This window comes from Ranitomeya variabilis, chromosome 2 (assembly GCF_051348905.1).
Source record: "Ranitomeya variabilis isolate aRanVar5 chromosome 2, aRanVar5.hap1, whole genome shotgun sequence".
Lineage (NCBI taxonomy): Eukaryota > Metazoa > Chordata > Amphibia > Anura > Dendrobatidae > Ranitomeya > Ranitomeya variabilis.
In genome coordinates this window covers 990,774,875-990,789,251 of record NC_135233.1, presented here as the reverse complement: position 1 = coordinate 990,789,251, position 14,377 = coordinate 990,774,875, and the positions used below count along the sequence as shown (strand labels likewise).

General features: G+C 46.7%; 1 protein-coding gene across 1 annotated transcript in view; it reads left to right on the top strand.

Moving 5' to 3' along the window:
* KLHL30 (kelch like family member 30) overlaps positions 1 to 14,377 on the top strand; it is a 78,709-nt gene that overhangs the window by 18,842 nt on the left and 45,490 nt on the right. The window lies entirely within an intron of this gene.

Sequence of the window (14,377 nt, the reverse complement as noted above, 5' to 3'; positions counted from 1 at the left end):
GAAGTGATAGCACCTGATTTATCCATGTTGATGTAAGATGCTCAAGACCTTTCTGTTAGGCCATGTGCACATGACGTCTTTTGGTTGCTGGAGTACCTACCGAGTTTTGCAGGAGGAAAACTCTTCAGTAAAATGCCTGCAGTGTTTTTCCTAAAGCAAAATTTTTGGCATCCTCATGGTTATATTATCTTTACTCTTTTTACTTGTATATATAGAATAATGAGCCGCTTCCAAGGGGCAGGGAAGAGCAGCCAGGTCACTTCTTTTAACAGCTTCACGTCGTTGGAAACCTATAGTGGTTAAAAAAAGCTCAAAAGACTGAACAGTTGCACAGCAAGTTTGTTTTGTTTTTTTTACATCGCAGAGCATATGTTCATTTTTATTTTGCATTTATTTAGCTCTTTTTCAGGCAAGTTCCTGAGCGTACCCAGCCGAAAAAGATGTTGTGTGCACATACCCTTATTTTTCATTACAGATACTCAACCGGGCTTGGGACTTATAGGTTTCGAAACATATGTATGACAGCACAAAAAGTCCCCTTTTGTCTTTGTACTGCAGAGCCATAATGACTTTTCGTGCTGTCATTTGGCCCCGATACAGAACATTTCTGCATGATTTTAGTGGACTGTCCTTAAAGGAAATCTATAGTCAGAAAATTACAATAATAGTTAAAAAAAAAAACATATTTACATTTTAAAGCAATGCAAAATATTGCCATTTTCTCACTGTCCACTAAGAACTCATAATAGGATGCCACCACTTTAGTAGAGATTACTATCTATAGGTAATATCCCAGATCATTAAACTCTCTGTTTCAGCACAGTAATCTGAGTACTTTGTCATACCTTGTTAATGGGTTTCCCAGGTTTATTTCTTTCTTTTGAGGCCTGCTTTATATAGAAATAGCGCCCCCCTGCTGCTCCAGGTGTTTTTTATTGACAGCTAAATTGGAGATTGTTACATATACCATACACCATGTTCCAAATTATTATGCAATTCCTATTTTTTCTCTAATTTTTCTAAATGGTCGAAGCAAATGAGTCAGTATAATGTTCAATTCATAAAGTATTTCAAAGATTATTGGACAAACCTTCCCATGATACCAGGATTTTTTTCAAAACTTAAAAAACTCAAAATGCACTGTTCCAAATTATTATACATAAGAGTTTCCAAACATGTTATAGGTTGTAAAGTACAGAAAATGGTGATTTGCTGAATTTTCAGCATTAGCCACATTTACTGAAATAAAAAGTTTTTTCAATCAAAAACATCTTAACAGGCCAAGTTACATGTTAACATAGGGAACCCTTCTTTGATGTCACCTTCACAAATTTGCATCCATTGAACTTGTGAGTGTTTGGAGAGTTTCTGCTTGAATTTCTTTTGATGAAATCAGAATAGCCTCCCAGAGCTGCTGTTTTGATGTTTACTGCCTCCCACCCTCATAGATGTTTTGCTGAGGATACACCAAAGGTTCTTAATAAGGTTAAGGTCAGGTAAGTTTAAGGTGCCAGAGGGAGGTAGCTGTGGTGGAGCTGCTGCTCCTTTACAACCTTGCACTTTACAGGAAATTTGTGTCCCCGACCCAGTGTGCTATCTCATGTAGGGTGCGTTTTACTCATTTACTGGCTGAAGGCCTCCGCTGCCTTCTGGTCTCCATACCCAGGAACAGCAGCACACTCATTAGGGGACGCCCACTTCATTTTAACTATCACAAGTTTACTGGACAATTCAAGTACATCAGATTGTAACTCAGTATCAGGCACAGCACCCTCTGGTTCTGGTTTCAGTAATACAGTACATCTCGCGATTCACTTTTAGTTCCTCTTGGACTACCCCTATGCTTACTGGTCCCTTCAGCCCTAGGAATTTTCTGTCCGGCCCCGCAGTATTGTCAAGATCTACTAACTTTCCCACTCGCGGTTTCACATCCATCTTCCTCTGTATGGAAAAGGTTAAGGTACTCTCCATAGCATCTGTTTCAAAGCGAAGGCTCTGGACATTGCAGGAATGTCTGCAGGGAGTCTTGTAAGGTGTTATACCACCCAACACCAAATGTACTCCTCTCTCTGTTGTCCCTCTGCTCTTTGAACTTGTCCTTTCACCAACTCTCTCTCTCAGTAACTAACTAAAGCAGGAAGTTGTTCATTTTTTTTACTGGCCCTAACGCCTCCCACTGTGGGCTAGACCAAATACTTAACTATATCTGTTCCTGCAGTCTGTTGCTGGGCAGAGCTAACCTTTCACCTATATTCTAGCATACAGTTTGCATTACTTTTCTATATTAACACTATACTAATAATACTTATACTATACCATACTCCATTGTCATCATCTAATTGCAGTTACTATCTTGTGTCCTAAATCTTACTCTATGTTCTACCTATACTCACTCTGCACTGTACGTTTCTCAGACTAGGCATTACCTTTACAGCACTTGCATATCAGCAGCATTACCTAAAACACTATGTGCAGCGCCCCAGAGTCCTGGTCGTTGCAGTACTGTGGCTCCGCCGCTAAGGGAGGCTATGGTACGTCTGATGGCACTGAAGGAGTTCATCTGACCAGGTATCACATACACCAATACATTTCACAGTCTGGCCTCCAGGGGCAGCTAAGGATACTATTCATTAGGCCACTCCTCACAGTCTGGTAAAACTGGGGGTTAGGCAGGAAGTTAGAGAGAACGCTGACTGGGTTGGAACCAGGCAACACCTTGTGGTAGAGGGTGTTGTAGGGGAAGATTCGGTAGGGTCCCTGTCAGGGGTGGGATCCTGACAGAGGCCTGGCAATCAGAGAGAAAGCTACGGGACCGCGCCTGCACTTCATAGCGGCGGTGCCCTAAGAAAGGACAAGAAGCGAGATTTATTGTGCTGAGTGAGAAACGAGATCAACGCAACAGGGAGAAATACCAGTAGGAGTCGTGCTGTTAGACCGAGGCAACATCCTACTGAGGCGTAACTAACCGGTGGCCGGAACGCCGAGGAAGTACAGAGCTCTAAGCATTACTTCAAACCAACGGCAGGGCAGAGAGCTATAGGCTGGCTGTCTCACCTACATCACCTACGCAGACATAGGGGGCAACCTTTGGAGAGGGGCGACTCTAGGGTCCCGGGAGAGCTCCGAGCCTTCCCGTCATACGGGTGCGTCCTACCATAAGATCTGGGGGGCGAGAAGAAGAAGAACATCAGAATCGAGTTGTTGTGAGGGAACACGAGAAACAGACACAACAGTTGTGGGGTACTATCCCGTAAGCACAGCAGGGGAGGACCACAACACACAAGCGCTAGAAGGAAGGCACAGATTTCCACCTGCAACGGGAACTCTGGAGGTGCCATCGGACCGGCCGGACTTGCGCAGCCCGGTTAACCGGATTCCGGACTGAGGACCCAGAAGCCTTCAGTAAAGAGGTAAAGAGACTGCAACCTTGTGTCCTCGTTATTAACTGCGACCGGCACTACACCGCACCACCACCACCATCCACATCTATTACTGTACGCCCCTCAGCAGGGTCACGGACCGGGTCTAGCCACCGTGACAACCCCAGAGCAGAGACTCAGAGGCCCGGTACCGGGTACCCCTCGGCCCTGCGGCAGTGGGGGCGCTACAATTTGCGTCACGAACAGGATCTACTTAAGCCTGAAGAATCGGGTCATGTGTGCCTTAGAACTGTGATTTATTGTGCTTGAACTGTGACTTATTGAAAAGACTGTGTATTGCCACTTTCCGCCAGAAGTTCCCGCCAAAACCACCGCCAATTCAGCGCTAAGGAGAGCGCAGGAGAAGAAGAAGGGCATGGAGTGGGCGTAGACAAGCTGGAGAGCGCGAAAGACAATGGCCGCCCAGTGTAAATATTTCTGCCCCTTGAGGACGTGTCCGTCAGCAGCCGAGATCCGCCTACTGACCCTCCATGGGGGGCGGAGACAACAAAAGCGAAACCGCCCACGAAGGAGAGGGCGGGAAAAGGACGAGGAGGAAGTAAGCGACATGGAGGACGCCATGGCGAGCCACCCGGAGCCGGAGCGTGGGGTAGGAGCAGAGGACTCCCCCAGCTACCCGGAGGGGCACCGCAACCAGGCCTCCACCGCTGATATTGACTTCCTGCAGGCCGGAGTGGATGAGCTCGGCGACCAACTCCGGCGGACGCAGCTGAGCACTGAGGCCGGGTGGAAGAAGACCTTCATCGGGAGCCTCATCAGACGTCTGTTGGCAGCCTCGTCTGGTCTGGAGCAAGAAAGAAGTTCCAGCGCTCCGAAGCCAGAAAGCAAGGCCCTGCTGGAAAGCGAAGTGCTGCAAACGGAGATGACAATGCCGCAGCGCAAGGCCCTGCAACTAGCGTTCCCGATCCTAGCGGAGACGCAGCAAATCGGCACCGGAGGGACCGCATCAGAAGCAGGTATGAAGAACGACCCTGCCCCGCCAGCAGAGGACCTGCTGATAGGCCCCGTCGCGGTACCCCCTCTCCCTGGGACCTATAGACTCCGGCGCCTTACACCCTGGGATAGGATCACGGGTATGGAGCACTTCTTAAAGGCCCCGATCTCGCCGATCACCTTGCTGAGCGAGGTCTATGCGGAGCTACGGCCGCCAGAGCGAGAGTAAACCTCGATGCCATGGATATGTAAATAGTTAACTGCTTGTTTCCCTGCTTTTTGCTGCTTTAAACCCGACTAGGGTTATTCTTAAAGGGATCCCTTCGTTTACCCGGGATCCCTATTGTTTTTATTTTTGCTTTTATATTCCTTTTTGCTCCCTATTCACCCATGTTATAAAGACTACCGAATCATGGACGGTGAATGATTCACAAACTGTGTTGTAAATAGTTTGCACCTTCTTAAAGGTGCTCTCTACTGGTTTTATATAAAAGACGGACTCTTTGCGAAGATACGGTTCTTGGAACTTGCACTGGAGTCCTTGCTGCATACGGACTTGCAGCTTGAGAAGTTGCACTACCTCATAGAGACTTGGTCCCCTCTTAAAGGGGATGTTCACATCTTGCACTTATGTACAGTGTTGCCTTAAGATGGTTAGATGGCAATAATGTCTTGAAAGAAAAAGTAATGATGCTAATATGAAGAAGTTATATGTAGCCAACTAGTTGATTGTAAGAAATGTTTGATAATGTGTTAGAGAATGAGGACAGAAAGTGAACCCGTACGGGGTTAGTTAGTGAGTCCTCATAGGAGCCATACAGAGATGGCTCAGTGATCTTAAACTGAAAGAAAAATGATATGTTCTATACTGTGTATAGTAGTGGAAGGACAGTAGGCCCGGGCGGAAAGGGGCGGTCCTGTAACAGAAAGGAGAGGCAGTAGGCCTGGAGCGGTTAGGACAGGCGGTCCTGCAGACTTAAAGTAGGAGAATGTAAAAATGTTCAGTAACCTTATAATGTGATTATAAGAAGGTCTTTAGTGGATTCAGCAGGTACGTCCTTAAAGGCAAAGTTGGATTAGTGTTCAAAAATTTTGCACTTAGTAGAATACCCGGTTGGGTAAGAAAAGTTATTTATAGTAAAGTTATTTAAAAGTATTTAACCATGTTTGTAACGTTCAAGTGTCCTCACCTCCCATAAAGGGAAGCTCTGTTAAAAAGTTGACTTGTACTTGCATTTTCAAAATTGTATGTCTTTTTGCTGACATGTATTGTTGTTTTCTTCCCAGTCCAGGAGTACTGGATTTAACCGGGGGGGAGTGCAGCGCCCCAGAGTCCTGGTCGTTGCAGTACTGTGGCTCCGCCGCTAAGGGGGGCTATGGTACGTCTGATGGCACTGAAGGAGTTCATCTGACCAGGTATCACATACACCAATACGTTTCACAATCTGGCCTCCAGGGGGAGCTAAGGGTACTATTCATTAGGCCACTCCTCACAGTCTGGTAAAACTGGGGGTTAGGCAGGAAGTTAGAGAGAACGCTGACTGGGTTGGAACCAGGCAACACCTTGTGGTAGAGGGTGTTGTAGGGGAAGATTCGGTAGGGTCCCTGTCAGGGGTGGGATCCTGACAGAGGTCTGGCAATCAGAGAGAAAGCTACGGGACCGCGCCTGCACTTCATAGCGGCGGTGCCCTAAGAAAGGACAAGAAGCGAGATTTATTGTGCTGAGTGAGAAACGAGATCAACGCAACAGGGAGAAATACCAGTAGGAGTCGTGCTGTTAGACCGAGGCAACATCCTACTGAGGCGTAACTAACCGGTGGCCGGAACGCCGAGGAAGTACAGAGCTCTAAGCATTACTTCAAACCAACGGCAGGGCAGAGAGCTATAGGCTGGCTGTCTCACCTACATCACCAACGCAGACATAGGGGGCAACCTTTGGAGAGGGGCGACTCTAGGGTCCCGGGAGAGCTCCGAGCCTTCCCGTCATACGGGTGCGTCCTACCATAAGATCTGGGGGGCGAGAAGAAGAAGAACATCAGAATCGAGTTGTTGTGAGGGAACACGAGAAACAGACACAACAGTTGTGGGGTACTATCCCGTAAGCACAGCAGGGGAGGACCACAACACACAAGCGCTAGAAGGAAGGCACAGATTTCCACCTGCAACGGGAACTCTGGAGGTGCCATCGGACCGGCCGGACTTGCGCAGCCCGGTTAACCGGATTCCGGACTGAGGACCCAGAAGCCTTCAGTAAAGAGGTAAAGAGACTGCAACCTTGTGTCCTCGTTATTAACTGCGACCGGCACTACACCGCACCACCACCACCATCCACATCTATTACTGTACGCCCCTCAGCAGGGTCACGGACTGGGTCTAGCCACCGTGACAACCCCAGAGCAGAGACTCAGAGGCCCGGTACCGGGTACCCCTCGGCCCTGCGGCAGTGGGGGCGCTACAATTTGCGTCACGAACAGGATCTACTTAAGCCTGAAGAATCGGGTCATGTGTGCCTTAGAACTGTGATTTATTGTGCTTGAACTGTGACTTATTGAAAAGACTGTGTATTGCCACTTTCCGCCAGAAGTTCCCGCCAAAACCACCGCCAATTCAGCGCTAAGGAGAGCGCAGGAGAAGAAGAAGGGCATGGAGTGGGCGTAGACAAGCTGGAGAGCGCGAAAGACAATGGCCGCCCAGTCTAAATATTTCTGCCCCTTGAGGACGTGTCCGTCAGCAGCCGAGATCCGCCTACTGACCCTCCATGGGGGGCGGAGACAACAAAAGCGAAACCGCCCACGAAGGAGAGAGCGGGAAAAGGACGAGGAGGAAGTAAGCGACATGGAGGACGCCATGGCGAGCCACCCGGAGCCGGAGCGTGGGGTAGGAGCAGAGGACTCCCCCAGCTACCCGGAGGGGCACCGCAACCAGGCCTCCACCGCTGATATTGACTTCCTGCAGGCCGGAGTGGATGAGCTCGGCGACCAACTCCGGCGGACGCAGCTGAGCACTGAGGCCGGGTGGAAGAAGACCTTCATCGGGAGCCTCATCAGACGTCTGTTGGCAGCCTCGTCTGGTCTGGAGCAAGAAAGAAGTTCCAGCGCTCCGAAGCCAGAAAGCAAGGCCCTGCTGGAAAGCGAGGTGCTGCAAACGGAGATGACAATGCCGCAGCGCAAGGCCCTGCAACTAGCGTTCCCGATCCTAGCGGAGACGCAGCAAATCGGCACCGGAGGGACCGCATCAGAAGCAGGTATGAAGAACGACCCTGCCCCGCCAGCAGAGGACCTGCTGATAGGCCCCGTCGCGGTACCCCCTCTCCCTGGGACCTATAGACTCCGGCGCCTTACACCCTGGGATAGGATCACGGGTATGGAGCACTTCTTAAAGGCCCTGATCTCGCCGATCACCTTGCTGAGCGAGGTCTATGCGGAGCTACGGCCGCCAGAGCGAGAGTAAACCTCGATGCCATGGATATGTAAATAGTTAACTGCTTGTTTCCCTGCTTTTTGCTGCTTTAAACCCGACTAGGGTTATTCTTAAAGGGATCCCTTCGTTTACCCGGGATCCCTATTGTTTTTATTTTTGCTTTTATTTTCCTTTTTGCTCCCTATTCACCCATGTTATAAAGACTACCGAATCATGGACGGTGAATGATTCACAAACTGTGTTGTAAATAGTTTGCACCTTCTTAAAGGTGCTCTCTACTGGTTTTATATAAAAGACGGACTCTTTGCGAAGATACGGTTCTTGGAACTTGCACTGGAGTCCTTGCTGCATACGGACTTGCAGCTTGAGAAGTTGCACTAACTCATAGAGACTTGGTCCCCTCTTAAAGGGGATGTTCACATCTTGCACTTATGTACAGTGTTGCCTTAAGATGGTTAGATGGCAATAATGTCTTGAAAGAAAAAGTAATGATGCTAATATGAAGGAGTTATATGTAGCCAACTAGTTGATTGTAAGAAATGTTTGATAATGTGTTAGAGAATGAGGACAGAAAGTGAACCCGTACGGGGTTAGTTAGTGAGTCCTCATAGGAGCCATACAGAGATGGCTCAGTGATCTTAAACTGAAAGAAAAATGATATGTTCTATACTGTGTATAGTAGTGGAAGGACAGTAGGCCCGGGCGGAAAGGGGCGGTCCTGTAACAGAAAGGAGAGGCAGTAGGCCTGGAGCGGTTAGGACAGGCGGTCCTGCAGACTTAAAGTAGGAGAATGTAAAAATGTTCAGTAACCTTATAATGTGATTATAAGAAGGTCTTTAGTGGATTCAGCAGGTACGTCCTTAAAGGCAAAGTTGGATTAGTGTTCAAAAATTTTGCACTTAGTAGAATACCCGGTTGGGTAAGAAAAGTTATTTATAGTAAAGTTATTTAAAAGTATTTAACCATGTTTGTAACGTTCAAGTGTCCTCACCTCCCATAAAGGGAAGCTCTGTTAAAAAGTTGACTTGTACTTGCATTTTCAAAATTGTATGTCTTTTTGCTGACATGTATTGTTGTTTTCTTCCCAGTCCAGGAGTACTGGATTTAACCGGGGGGGAGTGCAGCGCCCCAGAGTCCTGGTCGTTGCAGTACTGTGGCTCCGCCGCTAAGGGGGGCTATGGTACGTCTGATGGCACTGAAGGAGTTCATCTGACCAGGTATCACATACACCAATACGTTTCACAGTCTGGCCTCCAGGGGGAGCTAAGGGTACTATTCATTAGGCCACTCCTCACAGTCTGGTAAAACTGGGGGTTAGGCAGGAAGTTAGAGAGAACGCTGACTGGGTTGGAACCAGGCAACACCTTGTGGTAGAGGGTGTTGTAGGGGAAGATTCGGTAGGGTCCCTGTCAGGGGTGGGATCCTGACAGAGGCCTGGCAATCAGAGAGAAAGCTACGGGACCGCGCCTGCACTTCATAGCGGCGGTGCCCTAAGAAAGGACAAGAAGCGAGATTTATTGTGCTGAGTGAGAAACGAGATCAACGCAACAGGGAGAAATACCAGTAGGAGTCATGCTGTTAGACCGAGGCAACATCCTACTGAGGCGTAACTAACCGGTGGCCGGAACGCCGAGGAAGTACAGAGCTCTAAGCATTACTTCAAACCAACGGCAGGGCAGAGAGCTATAGGCTGGCTGTCTCACCTACATCACCTACGCAGACATAGGGGGCAACCTTTGGAGAGGGGCGACTCTAGGGTCCCGGAAGAGCTCCGAGCCTTCCCGTCATACGGGTGCGTCCTACCATAAGATCTGGGGGGCGAGAAGAAGAAGAACTGTCATGATTCCCAATGGCAGGGACTTAGGCAAAAACGGACTAGCTCTAGGAAGATGGAATCTCAGATGACCGCGATGCTGAACCTAACACACAAATAATAGTAGCCGGGGGCGTGCCTACGTTTTATCCCTAGACGTCTCGCACCAGCCGGAGATCTAGCTACCCCTAGTAGAGGAATACACAGACCTGACTTGCCTCCAGGGAAACCCCAAAAGTGATAGTAGCCCCCCACATATAATAACGGTTAGGTAAGAGGAAAACACGTACGCAGTATGAATATAGGTTCAGCAAAGAGAGGCCCTCTGACTAGATAGCAGAAAATACAAAAGAGGACTTCGCGGTCACCTCAAAACCCTAATCAGCCATCCTGAAATTACTTTAACTCCGATATCAACTCATGACACCGGAGTAGTAATTTCAGATCACTAGAGCTTCCAGCAGCAAGAGTGAAAAAATGCGTGCTGGACAAAACAAACACAAAAAATACAAAAGATCCAACTTAGCTGAATTGCAGACTTGGAGCAGGTAGCAAGCAACAGAGGTGCTCTGGTAACATTGATTGCCGGCACTAGAATGACTGAGAAGCCAAACTAAATAGGAAACTCCCAATTCCTGATGGGAACAGGTGCACTGGAAATAAAAGACAAAAGTAAGCCAGTACCACCAGTAGCCACCAGAGGGAGCCAAAAACAGAATTCACAACAAAGAACATCAGAATCGAGTTGTTGTGAGGGAACACGAGAAACAGACACAACAGTTGTGGGGTACTATCCCGTAAGCACAGCAGGGGAGGACCACAACACACAAGCGCAGGAAGGTAGGCACAGATTTCTACCTGCAACGGGAACTCTGGAGGTGCCATCGGACCGGCCGGACTTGCGCAGCCTGGTTAACCGTATTCCGGACTGAGGACCCAGAAGCCTTCAGTAAAGAGGTAAAGAGACTGCAACCTTGTGTCCTCGTTATTAACTGCGACCGGCACTACACCGCACCACCACCACCATCCACATCTATTACTGTACGCCCCTCAGCAGGGTCACGGACCGGGTCTAGCCACCGTGACAACCCCAGAGCAGAGACTCAGAGGCCCGGTACCGGGTACCCCTCGGCCCTGCGGCAGTGGGGGCGCTACATATGCATTACTACTCATTACATTTTTAACAACATATGACATAGTTCACACTTCACATATCACAATACATCTACAAAAACACTATTCACTTAATGCGATTGTTGTCTTCGGGGGCAGGAACACAACAGTCTCTGTAACACCCTTACAGGATAATGGTGGCCATACCATGAGTTTCTCTTCTTTTATGCCCATAGCAGCCATTGTCATACATGAAACTGATTTTGCGCTATGGAAGAAAGTGTTCAGTCATTGACTCTATACTTTCCTGAGGTCATTTTCACACCTTCAGCCTAATGCCAACATCACACTAGTCTAGTGTATGACATCCGATGATTCTCTCATGCGAGAGCTTCGGATGCGATATGCTAATGACACTCAGCTCCAGCTCTGCTGTGAGCGTGATTTGATTGTCAGTGCTCTGTGCTCCGATCCTCTCGCATGTGAGAATCTGAGCACAAGTGCGGAGGATATTGAGAAATTAATTTCTCCGTCTCCTTCATTGCCGATGTCCGCAGGAATTGCATTACACTCGGGTAATATTCAAGTGCAGTATGATGTTTTACACGCAACCATAGACATATACAGTTGTGGCCAAAAGTATTGACACCCCTGCAATTCTGTCAGATAATACTCAGTTTCTTCCTGAAAATGATTGCAAATACAAATTCTTTGTTATTATCTTCATTTAATTTGTCTTAAATGAAAAAACACAAAAGAGAATGAAGCAAAAAGCAAAACATTGATCATTTCACACAAAACTCCAAAAATGGGCCAGACAAAAGTATTGGCACCCTCAGCTTAATACTTGGTTGCACAACATTTAGCCAAAATAACTGCGACCAACCGCTTCCGGTAACCATCAGTGAGTTTCTTACAATGCTCTGCTGGAATTTTAGACCATTCTTCTTTGGCAAACTGCTCCAGGTCCCTGATATTTGAAGGGTGCCTTCTTCAAACTGCCATTTTTAGATCTCTCCACAGGTGTTCTATGGGATTCAGGTCTGGACTCATTGCTGGCCACCTTAGAAGTCTCCAGTGCTTTCTCTCAAACCATTTTCTAGTGGTTTTGAAGTGTGTTTTGGGTCATTGTCCTGCTGGAAGACCCATGACCTCTGAGGGAGACCCAGCTTTCTCACACTGGGCCCTACATTATGCTGCAAAATTTGTTGGTAGTTTTCAGACTTCATAATGCCATGCACACGGTCAAGCAGTCCAGTGCCAGAGGCAGCAAAGCAACCCCAAAACATCAGGGAACCTCCGCCATGTTTGACTGTAGGGACCATGTTCTTTTCTTTGAATGCCTCTTTTTTTCTCCTGTAAACTCTATGTTGATGCCTTTGCCCAAAAAGCTCTACTTTTGTCTCATCTGACCAGAGAACATTCTTCCAAAATGTTTTAGGCTTTTTCAGGTAAGTTTTGGCAAACTCCAGCCTGGTTTTTTTATGTCTCGGGGTAAGAAGTGGGGTCTTCCTGGGTCTCCTACCATACAGTCCCTTTTCATTCAGACACTGACGGATAGTACGGGTTGACACTGTTGTACCCTTGGACTGCAGGGCAGCTTGAACTTGTTTGGATGTTAGTCGAGGTTCTTTATCCAACATCCGCACAATCGTGCATTGAAATCTCTTGTCAATTTTTATTTTCCGTCCACATCTAGGGAGGTTAGCCACAGTGCCATGGGCTTTAAACTTCTTGATGACACTGCGCACGGTAGACACAGGAACATTCAGGTCTTTGGAGCTGGACTTGCAGCCTTGAGATTGCTCATGCTTCCTCACAATTTGGTTTCTCAAGTCCTCAGACTGTTCTTTGGTCTTCTTTCCTTTCTCCATGCTCAATGTGGTTCACACAAGGACACAGGACAGAGGTTGAGTCAACTTTAATCCATGTCAACTGGCTGCAAGTGTGATTTAGTTATTGCCAACACCTGTTAGGTGCCACAGGTAAGTTACAGGTGCTGTTAATTACACAAAGTAGAGAAGCATCACATGATTTTTTGAACAGTGCCAATACTTTTGTCCACCCCCTTTTTTGGCTTTAGGACAATTCTTTTTGTGTTTTTTCATTTAAGACAAATTAAAAGAAGATAATAATACCAAAGAATTTGTGTTTGCAATCATTTTCAGGAAGAAACTGAGTATTATCTGACAGAATTGCAGGGGTGTCAATACTTTTGGCCACAACTGTACCTCCGGGTCCTGCAGGGAGGTTGCATGCAAGCGCCTACTCAGAGCAGGCTCCAGCAAGCCTCCAGCAGTGCCTGTCAAAGTGTCAGATCAGCGATCTGGCACTATATAGTCATGTCCGTCCCCCCCCCCTTCCCGGGACAAAGTAAACAAGTAAAAAAAAAAATATTTACATGTGTAAAAAAAAAAAAAAAAAATCCTAAGTAAAGGAAAAAAAAAACGGTTTATATATTATTGTTACAATAATACATTTATTTAAATTAAAAAAAATGCAAACAATAAAAGTACACATAATGTACCGACCTATAAAACTGTCCCACTAGTTAACCCAGTGAACACCGTAAAAGAAAAAACGAGGCAAAAAACAACGCTTTATTATCATGCCGCCAAACAAAATGTGGAATAACACGCGATCAAAAAGAGGGATATAAAAAAGCATGGTACCGCTGAAAACATCATCTTGTCCCTCAAAAAATGAGCCACCATACACCATCATCAGCGAAAAAATAAAAAAGTTATAGTCCTCAGAATAAAGCGATGCAAAAATAATTACTTTTTAAATAAAATAGTTTTTAACATATAAAAGCGCCAAAACATAAAAAAATGATATAAATAAGGTATCGCTGTAATCATACTGACCCGAAAAATAAAACTGCTTTATCAATTTTACCAAACGTGGAACGGTATAATCGCCCCCCCCCAAAAGAAATTCATGAATTGCTGGTTTTTGGTCATTCTGCCTCACAAAAATCAGAATAAAAAGCGATCAAAAAATGTCAAGTGCCCCAAAATGGTACCAATAAAAACGTCAACTCGTCCAACAAAAAACAAGACCTCCCATGACTCTATGGACCAAAATATGGAAAAATTATAGCTCTCAAAATGTGGAGAGGCAAAAACAATTTTTTGCAATAAAAAGCATCTTTTAGTGTGTGACAGCTGCCAATCATAAAAATCCACTAAAACCCCCCGCTATAAATAGTAAATCAAACCCCCCCTTCATCACCACCTTAGTTAGGGAAAAATAATAACATAAAAAAATGTATTTATTTCTATTTTCCCATTAGGGTTAGGGTTGTGGCTAAAGTTAGGGTTAGGGTTTGGGTTGGGGCTAAAGTTAGGGTTGGGGTTAGGGTTAGGGTTGGGGCTAAAGTTAAGGTTAGGGTTGGGGCTAAAGTTAGGGTTGGGCTAAAGTTAGGGTTAGGGTTGGGGCTAAAGTTAGGGATAGGGTTTGGATTACATTTACAGTTGGGATTAGGGGTGTGTTAGGGTTAGGGGTGTGGTTAGGGTTGGGATTAGGGTTAGGGGTGTGTTTGGGTTAGGGTTTCCATTAGAATTGGGGGTTTTCCACTGTTTAAGTACATCAGGGCGTTTCCAAACGCGACATGGCGTCCGATCTCAATTCCAGCCTATTTTGCATTGAAAAGTCA